The sequence below is a fragment of the Triturus cristatus genome, chromosome 8 (assembly GCF_964204655.1).
Source record: "Triturus cristatus chromosome 8, aTriCri1.1, whole genome shotgun sequence".
NCBI classification, from domain to species: Eukaryota; Metazoa; Chordata; class Amphibia; order Caudata; family Salamandridae; genus Triturus; species Triturus cristatus.
Window position 1 is genome coordinate 186,707,261 of NC_140591.1, and position 18,382 is coordinate 186,725,642.

At 41.8% G+C, this 18,382-nt stretch overlaps 1 long non-coding RNA gene across 1 annotated transcript in view; it reads left to right on the forward strand.

The window, feature by feature from the left end:
* LOC146801794 (uncharacterized) overlaps positions 1–18,122 on the forward strand; it is a 59,293-nt gene extending 41,171 nt beyond the window's left edge. Inside the window, exon 2 of the long non-coding RNA XR_014967656.1 lies at positions 17,047–18,122. This is a non-coding gene — a long non-coding RNA (uncharacterized LOC146801794). The remainder of the gene's footprint in view (positions 1–17,046) is intronic.
* Positions 18,123–18,382: the final 260 nt, after the last annotated feature.

The window sequence follows — 18,382 nt, forward strand, 5'->3', positions numbered from 1 at the left end:
CTTGCCGGATGCAACCGAGCGAATAGCCAAGGCAATTTCGTCCGAGGTGGGAGGGGCGTCCAGCGAATCCCTGTCCTCCACCGTAAGGGAGGGCAGTGCGATGTCCCGAAGCAGGGCATGGGAATCTTCCTCCGAGCAGGGGGAAACCGGGGAGTAGACTTCGCGGAAATAATCCGCGAAGCAGGAGACAATGGCTTCCGGCTCAGTGACACACGCACCATCCACACTCTCAATCAAAGGCACCACGCGGCTCGCTCTCTCCCTCTTATCCAACCACGCAATCAATTTGCCAGCCTTATCACCCACATCATACAATCGCCCCTGCTGCTCTCTACTGAGGCCCCTGGCCGCCTCCGTGACGAGGGCCCGATAGGCCGCCTGCTTTAGGTGTAGAACATGCAACTTGGCGTCTGTCACCCCGCTCCCCAGGTCACCCTCCAGTTCTGCAATCTCGGCCTCTACCCGGGTCACCTCCTCCCGCTCGCGCCGCCGGGCATGGGAGATAAAGGAGAGGGCCTCCCCTCTAAGGACTACCTTGAAAGCCTCCCACAGGGAGATGGCCGAAGAGACCGACCCCACATTCTCGTCGAAATATCGCTGTAAGGATTTGATCAAATCGGCACGAATGGTGGGGTCGCGCAAATACCATGCATTGATTGGGGCCACCCTGCCATCCCCCCTCGGGAAGACATCGAAATGCAACAACAATGGGGAGTGGTCTGAGATACCCCGCGCCAGATGGCGCACCTCCCCCACCCTCCCCGCATGGGCCGCCGGGACAAGGATGTAATCAAGCCGCGAGAGGCTACCATGGGCACCCGAGTGGAAAGTGTACTGTCGCAATGCGGGATGCTTTAATCGCCAGCAATCCACCAGGCCCAGCGTGTCCAGAAGGCCGGGCAGCCACGCCTGTGCCCGGGGGAGGTCCCTAGGGGGATGGCGATCCACTGACCCAGAGGCTACCGCATTAAAGTCCCCTCCAACCACCAGCAGGCCACTCGGAAGGTCCAGGAGGAGGCGCCCCAGGTCCGCGAATGTGGTGGCTTGTAACCCAGGCGGGACGTACACTGATACAAAGATAAACACTCTGCCCTCCATTCTTCCCACTAGAACCGTGTAGCGTCCCCTCTCATCATGGCGCACCTCATCAATCTCCAACGGGAGCGAGTTCTTGATCATAATACCCACCCCCCGCGAGCCCGAAGTGAAGCCGGAATGGGCCGCCAAACGATAACCCCGCCGATTCATTGCATGAAAGGAGTTACCTATAAGGTGCGTCTCCTGCAGGAAGACAACATCTGGTGAAATACGTTTTAAGTACTGCAGGACCACACCACGCTTAATCCTATCCCCCAGGCCGTTAACATTCCATGACAACACAGTCAAATCCCTACCCCCCATCATACGTCGAAACAATCGGTCGTCCCCCACAGAGCATCTTAAAAACAACAATATAGTAGCGGGTTTGCCTTGCGGTGCAAACAAACAACACACCCCCCCCACCCCCCCATCCCAACAGAACTCCCCCCTCCCTGCACCCCTGCATGAGCCCAGACAGCCCCCCCAAAGTGCAGTGTGCCTGTCGCCCCATAGCTAAATACTAACTAGTCCCCCAGAGGAGGAGGGAAGCCCCCAACAGACCCCACACGACCTCCATAGGAGGGGAACATACGCAATCAATAAATGGTGAAGGAACAACGTCCAGAGCAAGGCCTATTCAGTCACCCCTCAATTCTGATCCGGCGGGCCCTCCTCGCCAGCCGCGCCCCCCCCGCCCCCCCCGGCCCCGATCTCCAGGCAGAGTGTCCAGCCAGTCCCCAGCCGCCTCAGGCCGGTCGAAGAAGTGCGTGCGACCATCCACCTCTACCCTCAGCTTAGCTGGAAAGAGCATTGAGTACTTGAGGTTAAGGTCCCTTAGGCGACGTTTAACACCAAGAAAGCTCTGTCGCTGCTTCTGGACCGCCGGAGTAAAGTCCGGGTAGAAATGTATCTCCATGTTGTCAAGCTTGACCGGTCCCTGTTGTCTGGAGGTCTGGAGAATAGCATCCCTGTCCCGAAAATTAAAAAGCCGGGCAATGAGAGGCCGCGGCGGGGCACCAGTCTTAGGTCTGCCCCCGGGGACCCGGTGAGCACGCTCCACCGCAAAAAACTTACTCAGCCCCCGGGGCTGGAGATGGGTCTGGATCAACTCTTCCACGAAAAGATCCGCCGCCTCCGCCTCTCGTCCCTCCGGCACCCCCACAATACGGACATTATTCCTCCGGGCCCGACCCTCGGAATCCTCCAGTCGCCGGTCCATCAGGGCGCTCGCCTGGCCAAGCCGGCGCACCTCCTTCTGGAGGGCCACCACGTCTGTCGTGAGGCTCGTTGTGGTGTGGGCCAGGGAGTCGACTCGGTCGTTTGTTTTGGACAAGTCTGCCCTCACAAGGCTCACATCCACCAGGACCGAGTCTATTTTTTGCGCTAAGGTGTCGAAACGCTGGTCCACCGAGGCCTTCATCTCTGCGATGGCGCCCATGACGTCCCGGAGGGTCAGATCCACCGGATGAGCAGATGCCTCCGTCGGGCCCACCGGGGATGCACGCGATGTCTCCGGAGAACCCTTCTGGAGCGTGTAGCGGTCCATACTGTTAGCCTGGTGCGCCGTGCCACGGCGGGTCGTCTTCACCTTCGCCCGGTCGCCATCTTGTTTGGTGGACATGCTGGCTTCTCCACCGTCGTGCCAAGCTCCCCAAACGGGCCGCTATACCAAATCACGGGTGCCAGGGGGGGGGGGCGGGGGCGACCACCGAACCGCGGGTCAACCCACCTCCGGCGGGTCAACCGGGCTCCCGGACAAGGCCACACCACCGCACCCCGCTCCGCCGCCCGACCCCGCTTGAGAGCTAGGAGGGCGCAAAAGCGAAAGTGAAAGTGCGGGGTACGCGAGTCGCCCAGCCCCGCTCGCCGCTGTTATTCACTTTGTCCCCGGATCGCCCCACTACTCCAATCCGGGGGGCCGGCGAGGAGAAGGCCGCAACCTTCAATCGATGCTCCCACCGGCGTTCGGGGTCCGATTCGAGCCCAAAAAGCAGGTGGCGCCTCAGCTCCGGTTCCCCAACACAGTCCCCTCAACAAGGACAGGATATCGCCAGGATTAATTCAGGAGGTCGCGGAGGTCCTCGGGAGCCTCGCACCTACGCGGCCATCTTGGTTGCGCGCTAGGCTCCTCCTCCCGCAGATCTATTTATTGACTGTGGGTTGAATGTAATTTCATATATTTAGTTGACTTAGTGAACACTTTCTCAATGTGACAAACATAAATCTCCAAATATTCACTTTTTCGACAATACAGTGTGAACACAAAACACATATATATCACAAATATAAATTTCTCAGTGTGACAATGAAATGAATTTCACTTTTCCAACAAAACATTATAACGACGTACCTAAATGTGAAAAATTGATACATAAATCGAAACAGTACTCAGATATCCTCTTTGTTAGATAGAGTGGCATATAAAGTCATTATTGCCTCCACGTTATATGATTGATTCGGTCCTAGAATGTAATTAGAGAAAAATATATTTTCCCAAATTGAAGCTAGAGAGCGTTGACTAGATATTTGAGTTTGGCTCTTCACGGGGCGTTATTGTATGGTTTTATCCCCAATATATTTTCATGTTCTGTTAGCCGACGCGTTTCGACCTTTCCTGCTATGGACCTTTTTATTGCCTTTCTAAGGTCTTCATCAGGGCTTGATTATTATTCCATGGGACATCTTTTTCTGAAAAAATCAATAATATATTTTTGTCATAAAGGAATGTGATATTTAAGTGGTTTTTAAGTGTACTCTATTAATTTTCTGAGCATTCACTTAATTGCTTTATTAAAAGGCTGGTTTAAAAAGGGAACTTACGTGCTGTCAGATAAGAGTTGCTTGCGCTATCTTTTACCTGTGAAATACAAGGGAAATATTTCTATGTCACTGTCAGCTTTCTGGCGCTATATATTCCATGTTTGATGAAGTTATACCCTTACATTTTTTTCTTTTTTTTTCTTTTAATTGTGGCTTCACGTACCTTCCCTTTCCTTTTGGAGTTGTACTGTGTAGGTCTTTTCAAAGTAAATCATTGTAAATACAGCAATTTTTATTTCTTTGAGTAATAAATTGATTTCTAAAATGCGTCAGACAGTATTCCAGACAAAACACAGTACACATTGCAGGAATGTCCAAATATATATCTTGCATAGTAGATGATAAACATATCATCTCACTTATCTTTGCCACATACAGAATGACCACCCCTCAAGCATATTTGATATGTTTTCATTTAAAGTTATATCTAACAAATGCAACATGTACTAATACTTTTGAAAAATTGATAAATATATATGGTTAAAAAAAAATCACATCTTACAATACTGCTCCTAATCAAACATATGCAATGCTTTGATTATAGGAGACTGGTGGATTCATTTGACTATCTGACCAAGGTACTTCCTGTCCTTTACGTTACTCATCTCCATCAAATAGTGTTTATCATTGCCATGTAAAATGTATATACTTTAATTATTTCTCATACAATGTCAATAAATATTCATTGTGAGCCACTAAGGAATTGATTGTGGTGTGGGCATGTCTCTGTGCTTTTTGCAAATGACCACAAATGTGTCATGTGTCCTATGTGGTTAAAGGCACATTGTCATGCAGGATCCTCATCCATGTACTGAATGTAGCCATTCATGTTGTTGGGATGAAGGATCATTTGCTTAAATAAACATTTTAGATTCAAATAACACATTTGCCATGCCATTTATTTGAACACAGAAAATACAAACTCATAAGCAATGCACAAGAGTACCAAGAATGCATAAGGTAATTTTAAATATAATTCTGCATTTTAATGAAACATGCACATCAATAAATAAACAAATAGTATTTTAAATATATAACTACCACCATCAAAAATACATGCACTTACAAAAATGACCAACGTGTAAAGTATTCAATCTTTTCCTCTATGAGCATTACTGAAACACAACTGATGATTGCCATCATCATCATGTCACTTTCAAAAGTGTCAAAAATGCTTAAAACAACATAATTAATCACATCAATCAATGATAATGTTGTTTCAAACCTCAATGGAAGCAGGCACCAAAATCGTACATCCTTTGTGCACAAAGATCAAGATTTGCATATATGTCACTTCACATATGCAGCTCATGTGTACCACTGCTCCATCTGCTACTGCTACTGTATATGAAATTACTGACCAACACAGTCACATTAGTTCAACATGTAGGGTAATTAGTTCAAAGCAAATAAAGAAGTAGTACGTGGATTGATGCAAAATCAACATGATGGTAATTTGAATGCAGCAGGCAGGACAGACAATGGATAGCTCCCCAATAATTCTTCTTTTCCATACTCTACAATGTGATAGAATATAAAGGAATCTAAATATCATAAGAGATTACAGATTTTAAATACAAAGAGGTATGGGGGAATTAATGACAATTTGAAAAAGTAATTTAGTTTTTTAAATAATGTTTATGTGAGAATGAAGAACAAGAACTGTTGGTCTTGAATAGGTGAGGCAGAACCAGAATGAATATATAATCACACGTGACATGAGGAGTCCAGGAACATACCAAAAATATAAATCAACCACCTGTCCATGAAATGAAAGGGCAACCATGCACATTTCACACGCTTGTCTTGGTCAATGACAAATGGCCATTGGTGACATTTTTCTAACATGTTCAGACTGTGTCACATGGTTGCATTCAGCATTTCATATAAAATAAAAATTGACTAGCCTGGCTTCGTCTGTGCAGTTTACACAGTAACATTGGCACATTTTGTTACCTTTGAGTGTAACATAATTAAGGTTTATTAAGTTCCAGAACATTATTTTTTATTAAATTTACAAAATAGTATAGAAAAAAGAAAATCCACAAATAATAAAAATAATGACAATACTGGTAACTAGTTGAATAGGTGAGAAACGTTTCACTATACTTTTCAATATGGATTCATTTCATCAACCTTCAGATTGTACCAAAATTTGTGTGGGGACACTTTCTTCATTTTCTCAAATCATTCTTGAAATGAAAACACTATGGAGGATTTCTATAATGCAACAATGTAGGAACAAGCAATCAGCATGGATATGAAAATAAAGCATTTTTTTCTTTGAATTCAATCAGCGCCTCCTTTTCAACTAATTCAAATACTATCATCTTAACAGTTAGTATTAACTCTAAACCTAAGGACATTGCAAAAAATCCAAAAATGTTGGACCAGAATTTTGTATCTGAGCACAATCTAAAAACTCGTTGACAACTCCACTGCTATTTGTTTGGGCATTTAGAGCAGTTTGGTGGAATCTGAACGGAAACTATTGATTCTTTTGTGTATATCTTATAACCACCTATTAAAAAACATCATACGGTGAAAATTATCTCATCATTATATACATGAGGGAGTGCTTATTTCTTTGCCAGAAATCACCTTTCCACACTAGATCTGTATGATTGGTCTAATTAATCTTGATCACTATTTCTTTGCTTCTTGAGGCAGCTACTGCTATCTCATACAATTAACTAATTTTATAGCTGGGTCTTCGCGGCAATAGATTAAAAAGGTGCAATGCTGGTAAGGGGGAATGGCTTCATGAGTTGGCATAATTGAATATTTGAAAATAGAAACCATCTACGGTCCATTCTGGTTGATAAATTGAATGCTTCCAGGTGATTAATAGAACACCAACAATGATCTCTCCTAATTTGGTGATGCTTAATTATTTCCAGTGAGCAACCCAATTGGTTATTGTGGCTTCCGATATCTACTGTAACTCTTTGAGGGGAGTTTCCGCATAAAGTGACGAAACCCTTAAAACTTTGTGTAGTCTACTTTGATTTTATAAAAACGGTGATTAACACATTATATCTGGCTTTCTGGGGCATTTTGGGCAATTTTATCAGACTAATTAGATCTGGAATCTAGCTCATTGATCGTCAAGTTATCAAATTATTTACTATTAGTGGCTATGTGGTGAATTTATGTTGCAGAAGCTGCTAACTAATAGACTTGCAAATCTAACAAAGATAAGGCACTCTTTGTTTAGATAGTTTTAACATTCTCATATTAATTTGCAGGTGTTTATGGTACCAATTAAACTCAGATAAAATATGATTAATTTGACTAAAGAAAGTGTTTGTTAAAAAACAAGATATTGAGTTGAACAATAGTAAGAATAACAGCAAGATTGACATCTTCCAAATGATAAGAATAAGTGTTCCTTCAATAACCCTCCTTCCTGTAGGGAAGCTTTTTTCCCACAACCGGGAGGCCCATCTGCTAGTCTGCATTGGTGCATACACATTTACTGTGTCTAATGAACATGGTAATAGGAGGTTCAACTTAGTCAAGTTTGAAGTTGAAACTTAATTTATGCTAGATAATATTCCAATTAAGGCAAAACAAACATTAAACAATAATAAAAAATACTATCAATGCACAACTTATGAAGAAATATCTTTGACATATAAAACAGCACAAAATGGTCTACAATCACTAAGTGTACACATTTTTTAAAAAGGTAGACACAAATTAAAGCATAAATTCAATGTGCGAATAGTCCTACAACAAAGTTCAGTTCATAGTGCAAATACATTACTAATCCAGCTGCATAAAAGTAAATAATGGTAGATATACTATACACTCAATCTTCAAATGAATGAGATAAAAGGGTACAAGGCATGGAGCCGGTATACTCCTAATTGTAAATACATTACTAATCCAGCAGCATACCAGTAAATATTGGTATATATATTATAGCATACTCCCAAAATTCATAAACTCTATAAAGTAGACTCCATGGATATACAACAGGCACAGTTTTACTTTACCTATCCTAGTACTCATCACAGAAGGCTTTTCGCTTCCTATTACACTACTAATATGAAGTACAGAGCACACTAATTTTAACATTATCACTTCAAACAATTACCCCAAACGGTAACAGAGTTGGATATTATTACAATTTATTATACATGTAAAAAGATCAGCAACTTTTCTAATCTTAATTCGTTTGAAAATAGTCATTACAAATCTCTTTCTATTAAGAAACATGTGTAAAAATGTGTAAAATGTATCATATTAACAAAGCCTTCTTTACAAAAGGGGCATAGTGCTATATTATTTAGTAGTTTTCAGAATATAAAGGAAGGCACTTGGCTCAAATGCAGCTTCAACATCTACCTTCTAACATTTCTATCTCCTATATCTTAAATATGGTTGTATCTTTACAGTAAAATCGCCTTTACACATATGATTAAGATTCTTTTTATTCTCTCCATCCTTTAAATATGATTTAAGAGTAAGCTCTTATACCAACTTTTTCTGTAACTTCTCTGCACTCTGTTAGAATAATGGTTCCACCTGGGTCAATCTTCACCATGATATTCCCAAGATTAACCATCCACGGTACATCTTTATCACACAAAAATAATATTTGATTATATGTTTGAGTGTGCCCTCAGTGGATGTCAGGATTTGATGCCAATAATTTATTATTCTATAATAATACTTACATTTTATATTCATCAAACCAAAGTCCAACTTTTAATGCAGGGTTCACTTTCCCTTTCGTAACATTGTACCATCTAAGTAGTCATTTCAATTTTGTCAGCATGTTTTAAATCTTTTCCTCTAAGATGTCACACCCATATTGGCTCTAATTTACTAACTTTAAATGATGCAATTTTCTTAATACCTCAACAGATTTATTTCCAAATTCCATACCAAATTGAGGGGAAGCGGTTGGAACAATGAAAGGCTCAGCCATGCGTGTCCCAACAACACAAGCGCAACCATGCCTGCCTTAACCACACATATGCGTGAAAGTCATCGTTTTTGTCCTGATCACCATCATTTGTTGACTGATACTGGTGGTTACTGACTCTGAAAGGTCCCTAGGCTCTGCTAACCAGACCCAGGGCCAGTGCTCTGTCCTTAGAAGATATATTGTAACTGGTGTGATTACAATTGGTTCAGACAACCTACCTGTAAGTCCTTAGTATAAGGTAGGGTATGTAGGTTTAGAGACCCCGGTGGACATAATGCACTTAAGTGTTCACTGCTGTGGTATCAGTTTCATTTTAAAACCAGCCTGCAATGACACCAGTGTCCAAATTTGACTTTGCCTCATTATAGAAAGCACCATCCTTCAGTTAGCCCTCAGTGTTTCAGCAGAGCACTCATCTGGTGCTGAAGCTGTCACTGCTGCCCTTTGTTCCCAGTCCTGTCACAAACGGCAATCGGAGCCCTTTGTTACTCAGAATCCCACTGTGGGCCAGCTGAGATGATCTATCTGGGGCCATGTGCTCCCTCTCTGTTAGAATTGCAGTGGACCATGGCGGATGGGGTCCCCGGGGCTGTGTACCCCACCCCCTTAAAAATGTGCCAGGCTCTGGGGAATGGGGTCCCTTGGGCTGAAATTGACTTAAGGTGACATGGCCATACGAATTTCCCTCCCCCAAAACATAAACATCTCTCCCCCCTGGGCCCTAGTTCACCCCGGGAGCTTTAAAAAAACAAGAGTGAGAGACTGCACTTGTGTTTTTTTTCAGTTATGCCTTGGATTCGCAGATCCTGAGCAAATTTGTGGCAATTTTTATTTAAAAAAAGCCTTTTTTACCCCACCACCGGGCTTAGGGGGACAAGATTTTACTACCCTACACTTGTGTATTTTTTTTTTTTAGGACTCAGAAACGAGTCCCAAGTCCTAAGAAGGCTGCCACCACTACTGATTGAGGTGGTGGCAGCTAATCAGATCTCAGTTTGAGATCTGTTGGTATCCGTGGAGCCTCTGCGTTCCTAGATATACAATGTTTTTTAGCATTAATTGCTCAAAAAATGCTGAACAGATTTACAAAACACAAAAAGCACCTTTTCTGGACCTACATCTATCTAGATTTCTACAAAATTTGGTGTAAATCCGTTCAGCGTTTCAGGCTGCAGCTGTGTCCAAAGTTCGAATGGGTAAATTAATGGGGAAAACGTGTTTTGGGACCCCCATTTTGTAATGGAAATTTGTCAAGGGGCCCCAAATTTATTAGCCACTCAAAAAATTCATTTCCATGGAAACACGATACAAACTATAACTACTCAGTGGCACCTGCCAAATAAAGCTTAAAAATGCTAACAATTCAATTACAAAATATTAAATAAATTACCAAAGTAATACATTATAAAACATATAAAAAACAAAAAAATACAATTACAAAAACAATTATACAAACTTATAAAATTTAAAAATTAAAAAAATTATATAAAATAAAAAAATATGTGTAGCCAATAATAGAATAGTATTAGATATACTAATATTGCACTTCAGAGGGGTTACATTCATTATTCCCACTCCAAACAGTGCAACAGTAGGAAAGGTTTTGTATTTCAGAGGAGTTAGATAAACTATTTCTACTCCAGTCAGAACAACAGTAGGGAAAGTGTCGGACTTCAGAGGGATTAAATTTACTATTCCCACTCTAGTCTAAACAACAGTAGGGAAAGTATTAGACTTTGGAGGGGTTAGATCAACTATTTCTACTTCATTCAGCCCAACAGTAGTGTTAATTTTATTATTCCCACTCCAAATAGCACAAAGTGTTGGACTTCTGGGAGGTTAGATTTAATATTCCTACTCCAGTCTATGCAACAGCAGGGAAAGCGTTGGACTTCGGGGGGGTTAAATTTACTATTCCCACTCCAGTCTAATCAAGAGTAGAGAAAGTGTTGTGTTTCGGAGGGGTTGGATATACTATTTCTACTCCAGTCAGCACTACAGTAGTGAAAGTGTTGGACTTCAGAGGGGTTATATTTACTATTCCCTCTCCAGTCTAAGCAACAGTAGAGAAAGTGTTGAACTTTGGAGGGGTTAGATTTACTATTCCGACTCAAAACTGCGCATTAGTAGGGAAAGTGTTGGACTTCGGAGAGGTAAAATATACTATTCCCTTCCAGTCTGTACAACAGTAGGGAAAGCGTTGGACTTCGGAAGGGTTAAATGTACTATTCCCACTCCAAACAGCGCAATAGTGGGGAAAGTTTTGGACTTTGGAGGGATACAATTTAATATTCCCACTCCAGTCAGTGCAGTGGTATGGAAAGCGTTGAACTTCGGAAGGGTAGGATTTACTATTACCACTCCAGTCTGTGTAACAGTGGGGAAAGGGCTATACTTCGGAGTGGTTACATTTACTATTCCCACTCCAGTCTAAGTAACTGTAAGGAAAGTAAGATACTTCAAACTCATCACCTATTTGACTAACCGTATTCATTTAGAAAAATATTAAACTCCTAATATAGTCCTTATTACCATTCAAAATGTGTATTATACATTTTTATTAAAAGAAAATAATCAAACAATTAATATGGTCACTGATCAATTAAATAATTATAATCAATTAAAATCATTATTGACTACTTTAATAATTATTTACTATTTTAAAAATAAATTTAATAACTATCTGCTATTTAAAAAAATAATATTTAAATAATTATTTAATTATTATTTAATTAACTTCCCACCCTAAACCTGTGCAAACATTGGAGCCCCCACCTAAAATAGAACTAAAATAAATAAGTATAGCACAATTTCCATAATTGATAATCACATTAATAATGAATTAATAATTAATTCTCAATTATTTATTACTAAATTAACTTCCCACCCTAAACCCCTACATACCCAACAGCCCGTACCTAAAATATAACTCAAATATATAAGTATTATGCAATTTACATGATAATCAGTGACATAATGAATTAACAATTAATAATGAATTGTTAAATAAATATTACTTAATTATCTTCCCACCCTATACTCTTCCAAACTCAACAACCCACTGCAAAACTATAAATTACTATCAACAATTAAATAAAAAAATTCGAAATCACTTAAATTTACAAATTACATTTTTTTAAATTAATAACAATTAAACAAACAACCAATATTTTTTACAACTTTATTACTGAAAGCAATATTAAAAACAGCAATATTCTTATCAACGATATTACTTACCTAAAAAAACAATATTCTTGACAGTGATATTTTTGCTTCAAAATATCTTTGTATTGCGATTTTTTTATTTCTGTCTCCCGATATTTACAACTCAGCATTCTTTCCAAGCACCCCTCCCTCTCAGTCTGATTTGTTAGCTCTGGTCTTCCTATTCCTGGTCCTGCGTTCTCTTCCTGGGATTGTGCCCACTTATTTTTTCAGCTGCCCCCATGACACTTGTCACCTTACTTGAACAAATAAATAGCACTTTGCAAACTACAGATAGTCATCATAGAATTTGCAAGAATTACAGAAAGTTGCAAAAGAAAAACTGTGCAATTTTGCACACCCCTACTTACTTTACACAAAGCCCACAGGAGGCCAATGTCTATAAATCTTCCGAAGAGTCTCATGCCTGGTGTGCTGCTACTCAACCTCGATACAAGCACCTGTAGACAAACACCTTACTCGCAAGATCATCGAAAATTGTGTGTGTTCCTATGCCACTGAAATGAGATTTGTATTAAAACATTGTACACTAATACTCCACCTTGCCCCACAGCTTCTAACCCCTAACTTTAAACACACAGACCTTAGGCTAAATCTAGGAAGGTACCAATGCCTAGTCTTATCCATACATCAGCAATTCTACACACCATAAAGTTCCTTACACAATTGGGAGATGCGCCTCACAATGTGCACATTGAATAACACAGTAAGAAAGGCTACTGTGTTTAATGTTCATGCATGTCACAACTTCAGCCAGACTTTTTAAAGCACATATAATCTAAAATAAATTATACAATGTTGGCATGAGGATGCACATTAAAGGGACTGCCCATAATCAAAGCCTCCAGTCTTGACATAACATTTGAATGCCTGTGTGACACCACTGCTTCTAAAATAAAAAGTGAACCTGAAGTTAGGAAGTGATGAGCAAAATAGCAGGAATCAAAGTGATACATTTTAGTCAGCAAATATCAACGTCATCACACCAGACTGTTTCCTACCATTTCTGTGTGGACAGTACACAAAGGCCCTGATTACAAGTTGGAAAGTACTAGGGTAACAGCACATTTGAACCCGTGAGGTAAATGCACTCAGTGCCATCCCGTTATCATTTAAAATTCCTTGAATGGGGAATTATAGTGTGGGACTGATTTCGCTCTTGGTAAAACCACATGGGATTCCCAATTCAATGGGGTTTAATGCTTGCATTTACCACTTGCTGCTCTGAGCAGCTCTGAACAACCAACCGTCCCTGCTCAGGGCCTTTAACCATAAGCCCTGTGACAAACCCCTTGCTGCCATGTCCTGCACTCAACCCTTTGCCATCAACAATCCCCACTGCATGCAGCTTTTGGTCATGGATAGCAGGAATTGGGCACCTACGGTCAGGCACCTGCAACTACGCCATGCACTAACCCGCTGCTAGCAGCCATGTATTTGCCCTGGGGTCATACACTCATTATAGAGTCTCCCTTTGCCTGTGGAACATTTTTTTCCACCACTTAAAAGCCAGAAATAATAATAGATTCATAAACAAAATGCAGTCAAATCTGACTGTTAAAATGGCGACTTGTGGGATAGCAATTCCTTTTTGACTCACAAACACACCAGTTTCTCTGTTATTTCCTGGTGTTGAACTCTTTTCCATGCCTCTGGGCATCCTTTAGTGCTTCCCTGGTGAAGGAAGCTGGCTTTTTATGTAGTGTACCAAAATGAGGTACACTATGTAGAAAGTCCAGATGACCCTTATTAGTTTACAAGGCTTAAATGTATAATCCCAAATACTCTCTTTATGGTAGTGTAGGCGAGGGTAGTGTTAAGCATTTGTTGTTCACACAAAGTCAATAAATGAGACACACACTCAAGAAGAAACTCAAGACCAAGTTAGAAAAAACTGATATTAATATAATTTTAGATACAAAGATAATCGGAATCAGGTAAGTATTTTAGACATTATGGATTTTTACAGGAAAAACAGTAGAAAATCACAGCTGGAAGATTTGAGGCATGAGCCTCGAACACGGCAATGTTTTTTTATTTTTTATTTTTTAATTCTGTTTTTATTGAAATACACAAGGATACAGTCATCATCACCTGTTGTCGTTATATATTACAGTTGTCCGTTATAACACTACTTTTAGTTATTAACAGTGAAACTTTCTACTCATATCCCGTCATGCACGACATACCACAAGTACATTGTTCTGTACTCCCTGCTTATATCTCATACTACATTTTGGGTTCCATACATCATCGTGCGCTCTTTATTGTAATTACTGCGGCCTTATGTGCAGACGGGCACCCCCCACATCCTGCAAGCATACCCTGCGCAGTATTACTGCCTCAATTTATTCTGCATAATCTGCTACACCATTCTCTACTCCAGTTTCCTTTCTTATCAGGCACTTTTGGAATGGGCCCCAGTAGTTCATAGGTCTACTTTTTGGGGGCAATAACTCATTGTATACTCCTGACTGTGTGTTGCAGTACAGAAGGTTTGTGTGCCAGTCATCTGTCTTAGGGATCGGGCCTTTCCCCAATCTCAAGCCTACCGGTCTCTTTGCTAACAGCAAGCCAATAGCAACCAGAGGTCTAATGGGCTTTGCAATCCCAAAATCATATCCCAAGAGTGCTACTTTCGGGTCTGGTACTATAGTTGCTCCTGTGATAGTGCTTAATTCCTGAAATATTTTATGCCAATACTCGTTTATCTGTGGGCATAACCAGGCCAGATGTAGGAATCCCACTTCTTCCTCCCGGCATCGTTCGCAATGGGCGTCTTCACGCATCCCAAATCTGTGCTGTTTCTCTGGGGTGTAATACACACAGTGCAGATATTTAAAATGTATAAGCCTATGTCTCCCATTTAATGAGATAGATTTAGTTTGGCGCAACAGTACTGCCAATCTTTATCACTTATAGGCTGCCCTAGATCATGCTGCCAGTCTATCCGCACCTTCAACATCACTGGTTTGCGTGCCTCTTGTGCGCTTGTTTAAAATTTTGTGATTAATTTACACAGCGTTTCTAACTGTATCCTTGTGGAGAGTGCCCCCAATACTTGCGGTTCCTACATTTCTTCCTCCAATAGTTCCTTCCATTAGTGCCTAGCTCTATGATAGTGGTATTTAGCTAGCAGTGTCATATTGAGGTGTCTTTCTTGTACTTTCTCCACAAACACGGTAATGTTATCCTTTGGGAGAAATGTTCACTGCATAGGTACACTTAAGATGACTTACAGGACTCTTCTTCTGGACTTAAGGTAAGGACGGGCCAAGGTCCAAGAAAGCACCAGCAGTTCAAGTTTACCTGCCCTGGAGTGTCCGTATGCTGAGGTGCTCCACGCAGTGGTAGCCTGGAATGCTACACACCAAAGTTAATGAGAAGGGTACCTGCAAGAAAGAGGCAGCAAGGAGGGGCTGGAGGGACCAGCCCGGCAAATCCAAAGGTGGGGCTCAGCTTTGATGGTCTCAGGACCACAGAGACATCGCCGGTTTACTTGAGCCTGGGCTGGGGAGTTTGGGTGGAGAGGTTTTTCGTCTGGTGTGTCAGTGAGTTAGAGACTCTCATGGTTCTTGGTGTACCTACAGAAGAGGGGGAAAAACACAGGAGGAGCTTCTTGGGGTGAAGCTGGCCTCTTTTGAAGTCCCTTAATGTGCAGGTAAGTTTTGGCAGCATTGGTCTTCTGACTGAACACAGAAAAGCCTTGGTGCTTGCAACTGGCTCCGTTACCTTAGGTATTGATGCAAGAGCGCACCTGGAGGGTCTAGCAGCTCAGTACTCACTGGGGAGCTCAGGATGACCTCTGGGAGCCATGAAGTCCATCTTCTGGGGTGCCACTTCCTCAGTGGGCCGACATAACCCTGTTCCAGAATTCCTAATTCCGCCAAAAATTAGATATTGGAACCCTTCTTTTAAGGAGTACATCAGGTAGCCCACCTTAGGAATATGACTAGCCTGGAGGTGCAACATGCCTCCTGCATAGCTAATTTACTGCCTGTCCTGGTGACAATTTGGCCTCAGGGCAAGGGGTGGCATTCTTCAGGCCTGAAGGGAGCTGAGGTCGCATATCAAAGGCGGCAGAGGCTTTAAAGCCTCTGCCCTTGGTTTGTAGATTCACTAGCCATCCTGCTGGAGGATATGATAATACCTTCTCCGGAGCAAACATTTTTTTCTGACCTCAGAGAGCACTGGCTCTCACCTACAGGGAGTCAGAAACTCATCTGTGGTGGCGGGCTGGATGATTCCAGTCAGCGAGAACACTAGAAGACTAGTACTGTTGAGAGGACACCTTTAAGGGGCCCACTGAGTGCCTCTCATAATAAATCCAATACTGGAATCAGTATGGATTTATTAAGACAAGGTGTTTGATACCAAACACCATAGGTTTCAGTGCTCTCTTGTCTAACATTTATCCACATATTGTAAAGTTTAATGTACTGATCAATCCCTATTTAATGCTCTCTGAAAATAGTTTGCGTTTTCTGAATGTTGTCCTGTTCTTCTCAACCAATTGAACTGGCGTCATGAGTTTCACAAATAAAACTGTGTTGACCCAGACATTGTAAGGTTATGAAAATGAATATGCTGCATAAGTGGGCATTGCAAAAATGGACTCTGCACTGTTTACATGATGACTAATACCAAACTTCCATCCAAGTTGTGTAAAAGTTAGCTAGGCCTTGGAATTGTCAATTACACATTTCGCCTCTCCACTGTGTTGGGCTAAATGGTTGGGGGATGTTAGGTATACTTCCTCATCACTTCATAAACATTTCAGGACATCTTATTACCTGCTTATTTGAAGTTGTATAGTTTTAAATTGAAAAAATGTTGAGGTAATATTTTCAATGCCTCTGAAAGCTATCATCATAATAATCTCAAACTCTTTTTTTCTTCTACGTATCTACATTGTTTGTCTCAAATGATTTAGATGTATAATACATACTTGTACAAATAAAATGTTCTCAATTTCTCAATAGGTCAAACTGCCAGAGCACATGCCCAGGAATCTGCCACTGAAGAGACTTCCACTCCAGCCCACGATCAAGCAGTCAGTGAGGACAACATTCCTCGTAATGTGGATGACAATGAGGATCCTGGTCCATCTGGTCAGCATGGGCAGACGGCTCCAGTGAGTTTCACTGGGCCCACACCGACTCCTCCCACCCCATCTGTAACACATCAGCTAACCAAAACCTCCACTTCCTGTGTTCCTACTACTGTAACACTGATAGTGTGCCACCCAGTCCTGGGTAATGTTGAGGCTACAGCACCACTAGCTCCAGCTCACCCATGATCTAGTCGTATAGGGCACACTGGGCCAAGGGCACAGGGTAGTAGGATTAGGGGTTGTGGGAGGGATTCTGTGGGTCAGCATGATGCCATTAGGGTCACTCTCACCCAAACCACCAACAGCCAAGTCTTGGGAGCCTATTACCAGTCCCAAGACATAATGGTTCAGGTACTCACGAGCTTCGGGAGATGATGCAGTTGCAGCGGGAGCTCAATTATCAGATGTCGGCTAACAATATGGGCTCCTTGAGTGTGTTGCTGTAGGACATTTACACTCATATGTGCAGGTCCTTCCCAGCACCATCTACCCCTTCCTGTGGTCCTACAACATCTGGCTCATCTACATCTGCCATAGCCACAGGAAGGGAGGCCCTGCCACTGCAAGAACCACCTGCAGTCACAGCAGGCTCTGCAACTGTGGATCCTCCCTTCCCCCACAGGAGGTATGCTATGTTTTGTACGCTATGCAGGAGGGGACATCCACTCACATGAGGGTAGCAAGACCTCTACCACCACCAGCAAGGAACACCGACCCTAATTCTCTCCAGCGTGTAACTACCACTCACTCTGTGGACTATTTCTGGAGACATTTACCTTTTTAATGCCAGTTATATTTTAGATATTGGACTTCAAACAATTTTGGCTCTTCAACTATGGTTTCACTCACCATGACTGACTTCTTCACTTTTTGGTTTGCTCTTTCTTTTTCATCCTGTATAATTTCTTCATGTTTATCTCAATAAATTCACAAGTCAAAGACTCATAGCTTTGTGTTGTATATCTCAACTCTATCAATGCATTTGTTTCCTTCCATCATAACTTTACAATGACAAAATTCAAATGGTTTTGTAATCATAGATAGTTTGCAAGTCGGTAATGTTTTTCTCAACTTCCCAACATGACTCCCAAACAAATTATACCATTCAATCATCTACTACTATGTTTATTCCATTTGACCATGGTTGTCTGTCAACATGTTCAGTAACATAACATCCATGACACTAATACTTAGTGCTAGTTTTC